The sequence below is a fragment of the Lycorma delicatula genome, chromosome 2, assembly GCF_047948215.1.
Source record: "Lycorma delicatula isolate Av1 chromosome 2, ASM4794821v1, whole genome shotgun sequence".
In the NCBI taxonomy this organism is placed as follows: Eukaryota; Metazoa; Arthropoda; class Insecta; order Hemiptera; family Fulgoridae; genus Lycorma; species Lycorma delicatula.
The window spans coordinates 51,118,715-51,132,335 of record NC_134456.1 but is presented as its reverse complement, the minus strand read 5'-3'; the positions used below and the strand labels follow the sequence as shown (position 1 = coordinate 51,132,335).

General features: G+C 30.9%; 1 protein-coding gene across 7 annotated transcripts in view; it reads right to left on the bottom strand.

Annotated features, from left to right (window-relative positions):
* per (period circadian regulator) overlaps positions 1–4,407 on the bottom strand; it is a 178,878-nt gene extending 174,471 nt beyond the window's left edge. For 4 of the 7 annotated variants that reach the window (XM_075355268.1, XM_075355264.1, XM_075355269.1 and 1 more), the window contains exon 1: positions 4,258–4,406. The gene's annotated coding sequence lies outside the window, so the exon portion shown is untranslated. Of the gene's footprint in view, positions 1–4,257 lie in introns of all 7 variants that reach the window. The other 3 variants (XM_075355260.1, XM_075355262.1, XM_075355263.1) reach the window with 1 other exon arrangement.
* Positions 4,408–13,621: the final 9,214 nt, after the last annotated feature.

The following is a 13,621-nucleotide window of genomic DNA, read 5'->3' as shown; positions in this document are numbered from 1 at the left end:
AGCGTCAAAATGAAAGTAATAAAAGGCATGCAGAGAAACAAAATATGATGGTAGTACCTAGCGTTTGGGATGGAGGTATTTTTTACCTAAAGTTTTCCTAATAATTTTATCAAAATTTTTTGAGAAAATATTTTGGATAAAAGAACAGCTTCAGGATATATTCATTACGCTATAACACTCCAATACAATACTACAAAGTAATTATAACGATAAGCAAACAATAATTATAACCATGAAGCGGCCCTTAAACGGGCCTATTCTCTCTTTAAATTATTTTATCTCTCTTAAATTGTTCCTTCATTTTTTTAATTACAGGTTGGGATACAAGTTGGAAAACAAACGAGTTTGTTTGCATTCTTATCGTACTCTACTCTCTATTGTTGTTAACCTTACAACTTTTTACTTACAATTGCATAATGCTTGTAAGGTTTAATTTAAAAAATCTGATGTGGACACCACATGACTTCCTTGTACGCCTATTAAATGATATACATACATTTTATTAATTTGAAAAGAACATAAAATTTTATTTTATTAATAACTTCTGATATTTTTTTATAGTTTTTTTTTATTGTTGTTACTGAATTATTATTTATTGTAAAAACGGTTTTACAATCAGAGGTCAATAGTTATTAATAAATCAATATATTTAAATTTTAAAAAAAGTTAAAAAAAGGAGATTACGTCGGATTTGAACCGGTGAGCCTTCCCCTTGTAAGATCCAAATATTTCATTAATTAAATTTTATTTGGCTATAACTCTGGAACAAATAAAAATAAGAATTATATGATATACCGCTGAAAAGCTCACACTCAATGAGGGCTTATTATTGCAGTTAAGAAAAAGTTCAAAATCCATTTTTTGGGGATTTTGGTTTTTTTTTGGACATTTTGTTCTAATCGATTGCAATAAAAAGGGGAGGTGCACAACTAAATGTTACTACAGTCCTAAATCCAAAATTTTAACATCCTACAGCTAATCATTTTTGAGTTATGCGAGATACATAAGTACAGACGTCACGCCGAAACTAGTCAAAATGGATTTAGGGATGGTCAAAATGGATATTTCCGTTGAAATCTGAAAACCGAAATTTTTTGCGATCACGATACTTTCTTTTCTTGGTATAAGGACGTAATAATTATAATTTTTTGCCCGTCTAACACTAATTGTCTTAATTGTTTTAATATTTTTATTGGATTTCCCATTAGATAAAAATGTGTTTTACCCAATCAATAAAATCAACTACGTTAAGTACGAGTATCCAAACATAAAAAGAAGATCTGCCATAACAAAAGAGCATTCTACAGGACATAAAACAACCAAATAACGATCTCCTGGTTGCCGTTTTAATTGGCTTCTGTCAATTAAAAATGTTAACCCGCCGGGTTGATCTAATGGTAAAACTGGTCGTCATAAATCAGCTGATTTTGAAGTCGTCGAATCCTGATAAAGGTATTTGCTTTAATTCGGATTTGAATACTAGATCGTGGATACAGGTGTTCTTTGGTGGTTGAATTTCAATTAACCACACGTTTCGATTATGGTCGGCCTGAGTCTGTATAAGGCTACACCTCACTCATACGTCACAAACAAGGGACGCGGCTGCCTAAAGGCATGAACCCAGAAAGCTGCATGAACTAAGAAAATTAAGACGTCCAGAATTAGTGAATCTGTTTGTAAAAGAAGGTGTAGAGGAAAAATTAAGCAGATAACTGAGGGCATAAAATGTCCTTAACACGTTGAAGCTAAGAGATTCATAATAGAAATGAACGGAGAAGTAAATAAAATCAGCAAAAACAATGAAAGACGATAAAAACAAAACTCGTTACTTGTTTAGTTGATGCTGCCAAATTTTAGATGTGTTTTACCATTCTTATGTCAAATAAAACATAAAATCTAACATCTTCTACGGTCGTCCAGAAAGTAAGAATCGTTTGCGCTTCGCATGAGCGCAGCTTCACTCACAAAAATGGGTGAAGCCCAGTTGGTATCGGTTGTTATTCTGCTCCCTCGCTGTACGAAATTTCGTAGCTATACTGTGACACGGAGTGATTTTGACTGTATTTATAATGATTAAAGAAATAGAAAATCCCCCCGACTGTGAGGTACGGTCGGTTATACGTTTTCTGAATGCGCAAGGTGTTCGTCCTGCGGAAATTCATAGTCAAATTACTGCCGTATCTGGTGACAATGTAATGAAAGAAGGAAACGTAAGGAAATGATATCGTATATTTATGATAGGGAGAAACATCTGTTCATTACAGTGCACGTTTACATGCCGCCAAAAAAAAACTTGTGAAATTCTGAAAGGTTTTGGATGGGACGTTTCTGACCACCCTACAGTCCAGATGTTGCTCCAACCGATTTCCCCCGTTTACAAAATTGAAGGAATTTCTTGGCGAGAACCGCTATGAAAGGACGACGATATTAAGACAACTCGTTCGTGAGTGGCTTAATGGACTGGCGGCAGACTTCTTTGACGACGACGACATATAAAAATTAGTGCCACAATTTGACAAATGCTTGAACTTATGGAAGAATAGTTTTAGTAATACAGATTACGAAACATATATTAAAGTTAAAATAAATACAATAAATTTGTTATAAAACAAAAACAGTTTTTATTTTCTGGACGATCCTTGAATTTCTGAAAATAATCTTTAACGAAAAACTTATAAAATTAGTTGACTTCAAAATCGATTTCGATTTTGTATTGGAGTAAAAAGACGAGTCCTCATCTTGAAAAACAACCTTGACTCCTTCTTGAAGGACTATATATATCAAATTATCTTGTTATAGTATAGATTACTTTTTTTGTTATCAAATTCCTTACCTGAAAAATAATTCCTTTTTTTAACGCTTATAATCATCTTTCTTTGCCTTATTCAGTCACTTTTCCCCTCTCTCTTTCCTCTCTTTATCCTGCTTAGCCTCCGGTAACTACCGTTTAGATAATACTTCAGAGGATGAATGAGGATGATATGTATGAGTGTAGTCTTGTACATTCTCAGTTCGACTATTCCTGAGATGTGTGGTTAATTGAAACCCAACCACCAAAGAACACCGGTATCTACGATCTAGTATTCAAATCCGTGTAAAAATAACTTTTCCCCTATTTTTCTCTTTTATCACCTATTCTAGCAATCCTTTTGCAATACTTTCCCCGTTCAACTTTTTTTATAAGAAAATCAAGGCAACCTGCCTTCTCCATTTCATGGGATTAACCTTTCCATTCTTATCCCTAAAACCTAACATGGTTAATTTCTCTAAAATCTTTACATTTCACAATTATTTTTAAATGCCCTGAACAGGAGCAGAAATATATTAGAAATTTTACTTCCTTCAGTAGCTAAAACTTGAAACCGTAGAGTTACAGTGACATTAACATCACTGCTGACCGATATTAGTTGCAAGCAATTTGAAAGCGCCTCCATGTACTGATAAAAAAATAATACTTTTTATTACAGTAATTGTGATGAATTCTAAAATCCTGTACCTGTAACAACAATAATCTGATGACGTGCAGCGATGAACTGAATTGCAATGTAAACAATAAGTACGTTTTTTCTTCGTCTTGATTTATTGCGAAATCAAATAAGTTAATAAATCGTTGCGAGGTTTGGATTCGTCTCTCCAACGTTGACATCAGCCGCTATGTAAAACTTAGGTAGCATTTTTGTGGTGTGCCAGGCAGAATATTATGCTGGATGATGTCGTTGATGAAAAGACAAAGGGAATATATGGTAGTGATCCCACCAAAGTCAATGTTTTGAAACTACATTATTTAACGCTCCAAGAAATACAACAGTGTTCATATTGAAATGAAGTGACGAAGAATCACTCTTTTCAAACTACGAGAGTGTGTAAATAAATAGAAATCTTAATAATTAAGAAAATATTTAATCATTTTTAACTTAAATTCAACAAACCTAAACTAAAACGTATGTGTTATGAAGGTCGGTACTTCAATTGAAAAAGGTTTACCTCAGACTTAATTAGTTTAAATATTTATTGACGTTATTTAGAAATTCAAAAATGTAGATGTAAAAAAATGCATGAAGATCGATCATTAAATATGTATCGTCAGGACAGAATTTGTTGGTAAACAAGTAATTCTTATTTTGCAAAATTTTAGAAGTAAAAACTATAAGTTTATTCATATGCGACGTGAAACTAATAAGAATTAGTTATCAGTGATTAAAAACTAAATGTTCATTTTTTAAATTTAATGAAAAAATGTATTTTTAGCATACTTACAAACAAGAAATGTCGTTGACCAGTTTCTTTTACGAACGATAATCACTAATTAATTTAACTGTCATATTTTATTAAAAAAATATTAATAAAACTAAGAAATAAATACAGTTTAATATTAAAAATATTTTTAGTTTAGTTTAACGAAATTTAAACTACCCGTCAACATGCGGCACAATGTAAGTTCAGTTATAAACAAAACAACTCCTTTCTCTCCGTCACTGAGTACAACAGGGAAATTACGAAAATTCCCAGTTTCATTAAAAAACTCCCTTTTATTTTATTTCATTTCATCGATTGAAGTATTTATATACGTACAATTTATTTCAGTTCACATTTCGCTAAATAAAACAGACTGCACGTTCTGAAATAAGCAACATAGATAGCATGCAGCTTGCCATATTGTTTTATGTACGTATTACACGTGCATTGCTGTATATAATGAACATTTCACATACAAATTAACATTTCTGTACCTGTAAAATTTCGTAAATTCGATAAAAACCAATTATACAATAATATTATACAGTAATTTTCATTAAAACTCATGATTCCCAAGGTTTTTTTTGGGGGGATGGAGGTGCTGGTTTATAATGGAAAATACAAAGGAGCGTTAAGAAACAATTAACTGATTTTTTTTGAAAAAGATTATATTTCTTTTTCTCGAGTTAGCATATATTTCCGTAAATTTTAATGATGTGGCTATTTCAAAATTTAATTTTTTATTAAAAAATTGGAATGTACATCCTAAATTACCACTAAGTATTACACCCCTAATATTACTAAGTATTACACTCAAATATAATCTGATTTACGGATTTTATTTTGTAGGTATCACTTTGTATTCAGCACCTAAACATAATCGTGCTTTTTTAATAACCATATTTTTTTAAATATTAAGAAAAGTTCAATCGTTTAAATTCTTTAGCGATTAAAACTTTTTTTTCTAAAGTATTAACGATTCTGAAATTTTACATGTAAAGTGAATTAAACTATTAAAATGCAAAATAAAAAAAAGAAAGGAATAGTTCGCCAGTCGACATATCGATTAAAATGCTGGTTTTTAGATAAGCCGGTAGTGAATTCGATTCCCGACAAGAATCTGGCATTTTTCACTATCATTTCATCTGTATCACCTTTCTTGATAAAGTACGAGAATACATTTTCGTGATCGTAATGATAAAAATGAAATATAATCCTAATAAAGCGCTATATGGTGTAATTTACTTCTAATTTAGCTCCAATTAAATTCGAAGTCAAGAGTTCTAAGGTCCAAATCCTAGAAAAGGCAGTTACTTTTATACAGATTTGAATACTAGATCATGGATACCAGTGTTCTTCGGTGGTTGGGTTTCAATTAACCACACACCTCAGGAATGGTCGACCTGAGACTGCACAAGACTACACTTCATTATATTTATACATATCGTCCTCATTCATCCTCTAAAAGTAATACCTTTTCTTTCTTTTTCCTGTTTAGCCTCCGGTAATTACGTTTCAGATAATACTTCAGAGGATGAATGAGAATGATGATATGTATGAGTGTAAATGAAGTGTAGTCTTGCACAGTTTCAGTTCGACCATTCCTGAGATGTGTGGTAAATTGAAACCCAACCACTAAAGAACCCCGGTATCCACGATTTAGTATTCAAATCCGTGTAAAAATAGACTTGTAAAAGTAGACTGACTTTACTAAGACTTGAACGCTGGAACTCTCGACTTCCAAATCAGCTGATTTAGGAAGACGCGTTCATCACTAGACCAACCCGGTGGGTTGAAGTAATACCTTACGGTGTTCCGAAGGCTAAACTAAAAAAGAAAAGTTCCACTTAAATAAGATGTTACTCTTATCTATATGAGCAATTTATTTTTATAATTATTTTTGCGTGTTTCATATGAACGTAAATTTTAATTAGATTTGAAAGTTTAGAAAAATATTGCTTTTTATTAGTTTTTATTCGTCTTTATTTTTCCAGCTAAATAGTTATATTGTGTAGTGTACAAGTATAAAGAAAGGAATGCTAATCGAGTCAAATTTTGCTGTCGGGGTGTTTGCAGATCTTGATGTTTCACGACCTCTTTAACAAAGAAACACAATTTTAGAAAGGAAGAAATTCTGGTACGTGTATATGAATGTTGACCTGTTTTTTGGTTGATATTTCCAAACTGGATGGACTGTTTTAAATGAAGCTTGACAAGATGATTTTTGTAAATAAAGCATTGATGGCGTTCCGTTTTGGTCACAATTTATGAAGGAGTCAGGAAGAAGTGAACCTTAATCTCAAAATCTCAAAAATTTACTTGTATCTCAAAATTTTACTTAAAGTGTAAATTTAAAGCCCTTTAGGTACGTAAGATACTCTATGATGGTGTTCGGTCTTATTCAAACTCACATAAGGACGGAGGCAAAAAACCTTTTTTTTTTTTCTTTTTTGGCCTCAATATCATATTCTTATACTAATTAGATGATCCCATTACGTTAATACAAGTACGCTACTTTCGGCAATTTCATTCAGGGGTGGAAAATAATATGTCTTTTTTTCACCATTGTCGTTTTTAATATCTTCAAACTGGATTAACCGATTTTTATGAGATTTTTTTCGGCGACTTCTGAATGCGGGTCAGTGATACCATTTAATTTTGTTTACAATTGGTAAGGGGGATGAGGAAATACCACCATGAGGAGAAGATCACCATGGGTCTCGGATCTAATACTGTACTAAAAAAATTAGAATAGTTTTTTACATTTTTTTTTTTAACTACGACGGTATATGCGTTTGGGGTAAAAGGTTTTGTGTATGTCTGTTACCATTTTCTTAAAAAACTACTGGACCGATTTCGATGTGGTTTTTTGTATTACATAGGTATCACTTCAGAGCAAGTACTTAGATATGTTTTACGGTTATGGGCCACCAGGGGGCGCTGCAGTAGATATGTTTATTCAAAACGGCTTTTGAATATTTATAAATTTTTCTAATTAATATTTAATTATCCTCTTTAATTATCCAATTTAATTTCGTCGTGGGTTTTTTAGAATTTATAATTTCATTTACTTGTTACTCGATTATTTAACTATTTTAACGACCTTTTATTTTTCTTCTAAGTAGTAGTTTCTTGAGAGTAGCCAGAATTATATTCCCACCGAAGCCGAGAAAGTTAAGCAACTCTTTGCCGACTTTCTGTTTTCTTTTGTTTCAATTTTGATGATGAAATGAAATTGCACAGCTGACAGAAAAGAAATAGAAAATAATGTAATTTTTTTATTTTGATTCTGAAAATGGATTGTTAAGCTAAGCTTCGAAGTTGGAAAATACATAACATATTACAGTACTTTACATAGTGTGTAAAATTATAAAGTAAGGTAGATTTTTCAATTAATTTAAACAAACAATATAAATTTTAATTAGATTTTATAATTATAAAGTGATGTAGTCTAAATATAGTCGTTAATCTGTCATACAATTATTATTGAAAGAGTTTTTCATTGCATTTCATTTATATAACTGGGTGTCATTGTAAATGAAGAGTAATAATACCACATTAACGTAGGCTGTCCATATATCTAAACACATAATTCCAAACAAATAATAATAGAAATAATAATATATTATATTATTCTTATAATAATTTATTTTCTATATTAATAAAAATAATCAATATGTAACATACGAACAAAGTAATGTAAACGTGCAATACATATGGCATGTTTATATATATATATATACTAGCATCCTCCGTCACGGTTCGCCCATGCTAAAGGGTTAAATGCGTTTCTGTCGCAGTCAGGGTTCGCTTCGCTCGCTCCTCCCACCATATATTTATATAGTGATAAATAAAAATTAAGGCCTGTTTAATCTATAAAAGATATCAGTGTGTTATAATTTATTCAGAGGAACAGTTTGGTCAGTACAGGACCGCAACTTGAGGGTTCTGAAGAATGCGGGTTAAACACCACCAGGAGGTGACCGTACTTCGTCTCTTAGTTTTTTAATTTTCTAATTTTTTTATTTTATGTGTTTTAGTCAAATAACCACAAACAGGTGCAACCAGTCATGTCGTACGCACAGTAACAGTGGCTGTGTTGGTTGAGCCGCCGCGCCGTACACCGTCGCACCCCTTAAAAATCGGAATTCAAAAACACCCGAAAATGGCTTTTAGATATTTATTTGAAGAGTATTTGCAAGTTCGGATTTACTGAATATCTCGTTTAGTACAGTCTGAGATTGGGAAAATTTGGAATCATTGTTCAGAAGTTTTATCTTTCTTCACCACTTTCAAGGTCGAAATTCGAAAAATCTGTAAATTAGTTTTCAGATATTCACATGAAGATTACATTCACCAAATCAAGTTGATAACTTCATTTGTTACCAAGTAATTTAAAAAAATAGTAAATTTCATTGTTACTACACTTTAACTTTTTAAACTCGGAATTTCAAAAAAATTCTTTCTTAGTGTGCACTTACACCGTAAGAAGAACATGTATACAAATTTTCATCAATTTATCTTCTTTGCTGAGCGTTGATTATGAGTAATAACATCTATTTTTTTCGAACAGTCTCGCAGAGGACTATGCAAATATTAATTTCTTAATTAAATAAATATATATTATAAAATAATAATAATTGATAAATAAATATAATAATTAAATAAAAATATATAAATATTAATTCCTTCTGTTCTGGTTTTCCCTCTTTCTCCTCTAGAATTCTTCATTCTTTCAGTATGCTGTGTTTTTCGTTATGTTTAGCACATGCGCACTCTCTTCTTTTTTTTTTTCATTAACAAGAATCTCTATTCTGCAGATTTTTTTTCTAAATTTTTTCCTATCTTGACCATCTTTTATTTCTATATTTACTTTATTTAGGTCTTCCTTTACTTGCTTTATATATGGGAACGGAGTTTTATATTTTCAAAATTTATCAAAAAGATTTTGTTCGATCTATGTTAATTCATTCGAATTATATGTCCCACAAAATTTATTCTTCTTTTTTGGATTGCGATTTCTGGATCTACAAAAATGTTATCTTTTTTTTCTCTTAAATTTTGTAAATTCTTTATTTGACTTCATTCTGTATCCGTCTTTCGGTTTTTTGGGGCCATGGACGTTCTTAAAATATTCCTTTCGGTTTTTAAAAGTGATTCTAGATTTGTTGTATTACAGATTTCTGTTCCATAAAGGATTACTGATTTCAATATTTATAGTGTCTCAATTTTGCATTTAGGGATAGTTGTTTCTTGTACATATTTTCAGTTAAAAATTTCAGTCCCCCAAAAACTATTTTTCTGCTTCTTATCCGAACCATTTGAGGTTATTATTCTGACATATTGTTTTATATACATAGATATTGTAGCAAGACCGGTATAGCGGACCTGAGTAACGGATTCCTGCCAGTTAAGAAGAAAGTTGTAGAAAATACAATAATGGGAGGAATCCAGAAAGGGGCTAAAGAAGCCCTTTTAGTAAAGGTAGCAGGTCCGTTAAACAATAGTCTTTTGTAATACTGCCCACTGAGACACATCTAAACAGATGTTCGTTCCGTGAGAAGAGTTACCGGACCAAGATTAGGAATGCATGGGAACGAAAGGGATCGGTTGATCGTTCTGACGCTTCGGGTTGGGTCCGGTCCGGCAGGTAAAGAAGATAGGAGTATAAAAAGACCAGTTAAAAATTAGTACTGCGAAATGAGTATACGCGAGACGTTATGATATCAGTTCCGTGAGGAGAGTCTGCGAGATGAGAGTCTGCAGCTTTGAATCTGTGAGATGTGTGTCTGCGATGTGAGTTCTACGATCAGTCTGCGAGAATATCCGCTAGGAGGTCAGTAAAGGAGCGAATTTCAAAGTGAAGTCGGCTCAAGTAAGGTAATGTCACAAGTGATGGTTTGGTGAGTTACTGTAACTATAAGAGAAAGAGATAATGTACTAATTTCATTCATTTACTGTTAGGGTAGTTTCATTTGTGAATAGCAAGGGTATTTGCCGTAAAAGAACTTTATACTTGTCTTATCTGTTGTACAATAGTTGTTAATACAAGACTAGTGGATAAAAGTGTTAAGACTAGCGATCATGCTATGTCTTTTGTCAATGGGACTGATTTCTGATTTTCGTTATTTATCTACCTGCGAATAAATCCTAACGACTACTTTAAATTGCGTAATCTCTGTTTAATATTATTATTGACATTTATAATTATTATTAATGTTTACTGTTGCCACTATTGTCATTATTTTAATATTATTGTGAGATGTATTTTTACTGTCTGTTATTATTATTGTGGTTGTGATTACTATACTTTTTTTTATCTGTTTTATGATCGTTGTTTACTATTATTATTGATTTGTCTTGTTTTACTTATGTTCTTTAACTAATAAACTGTAATTATATAAAAATTTTCAATTGTCAATCTCTCAATATCCTGATCGAGCCGCGAACACGCGACAATACATATCTTTATATATAAATGCGAAAAGTTTTCTGTTTGTTTATATGCAACAGCATCAAACGATTGCTTTCAAATTTTCAGGAAACATTCGTATTATTCCAGGGAAGATAAAATATTAATCCTTTTATTTTATTTTTTATTTTGTCACCATGGCAACAGAAATATAAGAAGTAAAATTACTAATTTTTTTTAATGAATATCTGTAAAACAACGAATGCGTCGGGGGTCTAGGGGCGTAGCCCCTGGCTAGACGGTCCGGCGAGCGAAGCACGTCCTGACCTGCTAGTATAACAATAAATTTTATTATATTTATTATTCATATTATTTTGATATGTATATATATATATATATTATATTGCCAGTGATATTTCTTAACATGTATCTGTTTCTAGCCAATAATTTTCTATTAATATTTATAATCAATCATCGGACGCATTTTAACTAAATTTAGCCTGCTATGAGAGAGATGAAATTTCATTTATATAATTCATAGTATTGCAGTAATTTAGTTCCTCTACAGTCGTTGTAATCTGTAATCGTAGGAACCATAGCCCTATTAAGAATTCTTTTTCTTGTTTATTTAAAAAAGTATTCCGACCTATTTGAGTTTTACTGCAATTGATTTGTTTTGCACTTAAATATAAACACATTACGTATTTTAAAATCACATAATAATAATAAGCAATTATGTGCATTCATGCATGTTATTATGTGTGTACGCTTATAGATTATACTTATAGCTTATAGTATATGGCTAGAATAATGTTTAATAGCAGTATGTCTAATTACGTTCTTTTAGCTAAATAAATCCATAGCGAGGCTTATTTAATCAGACTAATACGTACAGTTCATAATATATCTGCTGAGCAGGGAATATTTCTGCTTTGTAGTCAATGCTTTGCAACCAACAGTTGTTTTTTCAGCTTGAATTTGGCGATTCGTACAATTATACGTTGTAAGCGTTGTCAATTAACAAAACAGAGGAAGGTTTTAGTTTTGATATTAAATTCGTTTTCAGTCACTTTTTTGGTCTGAATAAATAATTGCCTTCCCGTTTGTAAATTTTCATTTGTCTTGAATAATTTAATAATTTGAAACGCATACTGCGTTTTTCTATGAAGATTCCCCTATTATTTTCAGCCTTCTTCCATCTAAAACCCTTACTTTTCAGAACATTCCGTAAAATTTCGTGCGTGCAATCAGCAGATCCGGCAGTTCTACTTTTGAAAGCATTAATCACTTATTTAATTTTGATAATTTTTTATACCGCATATAAATATTGTATATTATATTGTACTCAATATTTCTTAACGTACATCTTTGAAAGTTATCACTGCTAACTTTCTTCTTATTTATTTTAAAAGATTTTACGGCCGTACTGAAATTTTAACTTTCTCCCAGTTTATTTAGTTCTATTATAAGTTTCGATACCATATGGGCTGATAATCACAAAACTCAGTTACGAAAGCTTAAATTTTTGAAAATAACATTTCTGGATTTTCTTCCATTATTTTGTGTAAACGTTCAGTATTAAACATTTGCTTTGTCTTTTTAAAGTTACTTCTCATTCTAATCTGCGGTTAGACGTTGATGAGGCATTGCAAAGGTAAGCCTAAACGAGAAAGTCGTATAAAAAAGCTCCTTGAAACAAGTATTGAGCACTCATCAAAATACTACTAAAATTGAAAATAACTAAAAAAATAAATAATCGTTAAACTACTGTTTATAAGATGCGGAAATGAAGAATGAGTACTGAAAAAATAACCTTTTGTAAAGCATGGAAAGAAGAACGCAAAATTAATGAGTGTAAAAAAGTGGCTGGCTTTGGTACTGTGAAGTCCAGATCCTGTCGCGGTGCATTATCCGTACTATTTGGCAGTGCCAACAATACTTCAAACGCCCATGGTAGAACAACTATGCGAATCTATGTTTTTGTGCTTTCTAAACTCTTTAGAGTAATATAATTTATTTATTCATTGGTAGACTAAAAAAAAGTCCACTTACAAAGTACCTACGCATGTACGAATACAATCATATAATATAACCCAACATTTAATTTATAACAAAATAATAGAATGATTATCTTGTATAAATCAGCGAACAAAGATTTTTCTACAAACAATAATAAAACAAGAAAAAACTTAAAAGTAAAAACAATCAAAAAAATAAATAAATAAAGATAATATTCATAAAACATTAGGTGCTATAATATTACAGTAAAACATTTTTATTTCTGTACAAATTTCATAAAAATCTTTCAACAATAAAACTGTTCTAATAAAATGCATGGCCTAATTTTCAGTGGTTATAAAGTATGCGAATTAGAGTACCGTGAAAATAGTTAAAAACAAGTTAAATTGATTAAAGTATAAGTTATTTATAATAAGTTAATAGTTGTTTAAAACAATTGATGCAGTTCTGTTCTTTCTTTTTACCATTTATCTTAATCTATCTTTTTTAATTCTTAATTAAGAATGAATTCAGAATTATTTTCTTAATTTTTCTTTATGCCATTAATTTGTTATCAGTTTTCGTATTGTAAACAAAATATTAAGTATTGTGTGTACAAAATATGCCAATTTTATGCTATAAGAAATATATTTAACATATTTGGTAAAATTTTAAAGAGAAAATAGAAGAATCGAACCACCAACATAAAATAATTTTTAGTCTGCTTAATTTATTGCAATTGTATTTAAAAAATTCATCATCATTACAGCATGGATATCGGTATGATTGTTCCTACTAAGACTCGCATATGATGAAGCTAAGAAATAATCGGTCAATAGAAACAAATCAGTCCGTCATATTTAAGAATCTAGATAGACCGCAAAACAAATAATACTTCATAAAAATCAGCTGTTATACAATTTAACAAATCTTACATTATTTTTTCCTGACAAAAAAAATTATCCCTACTAAAAA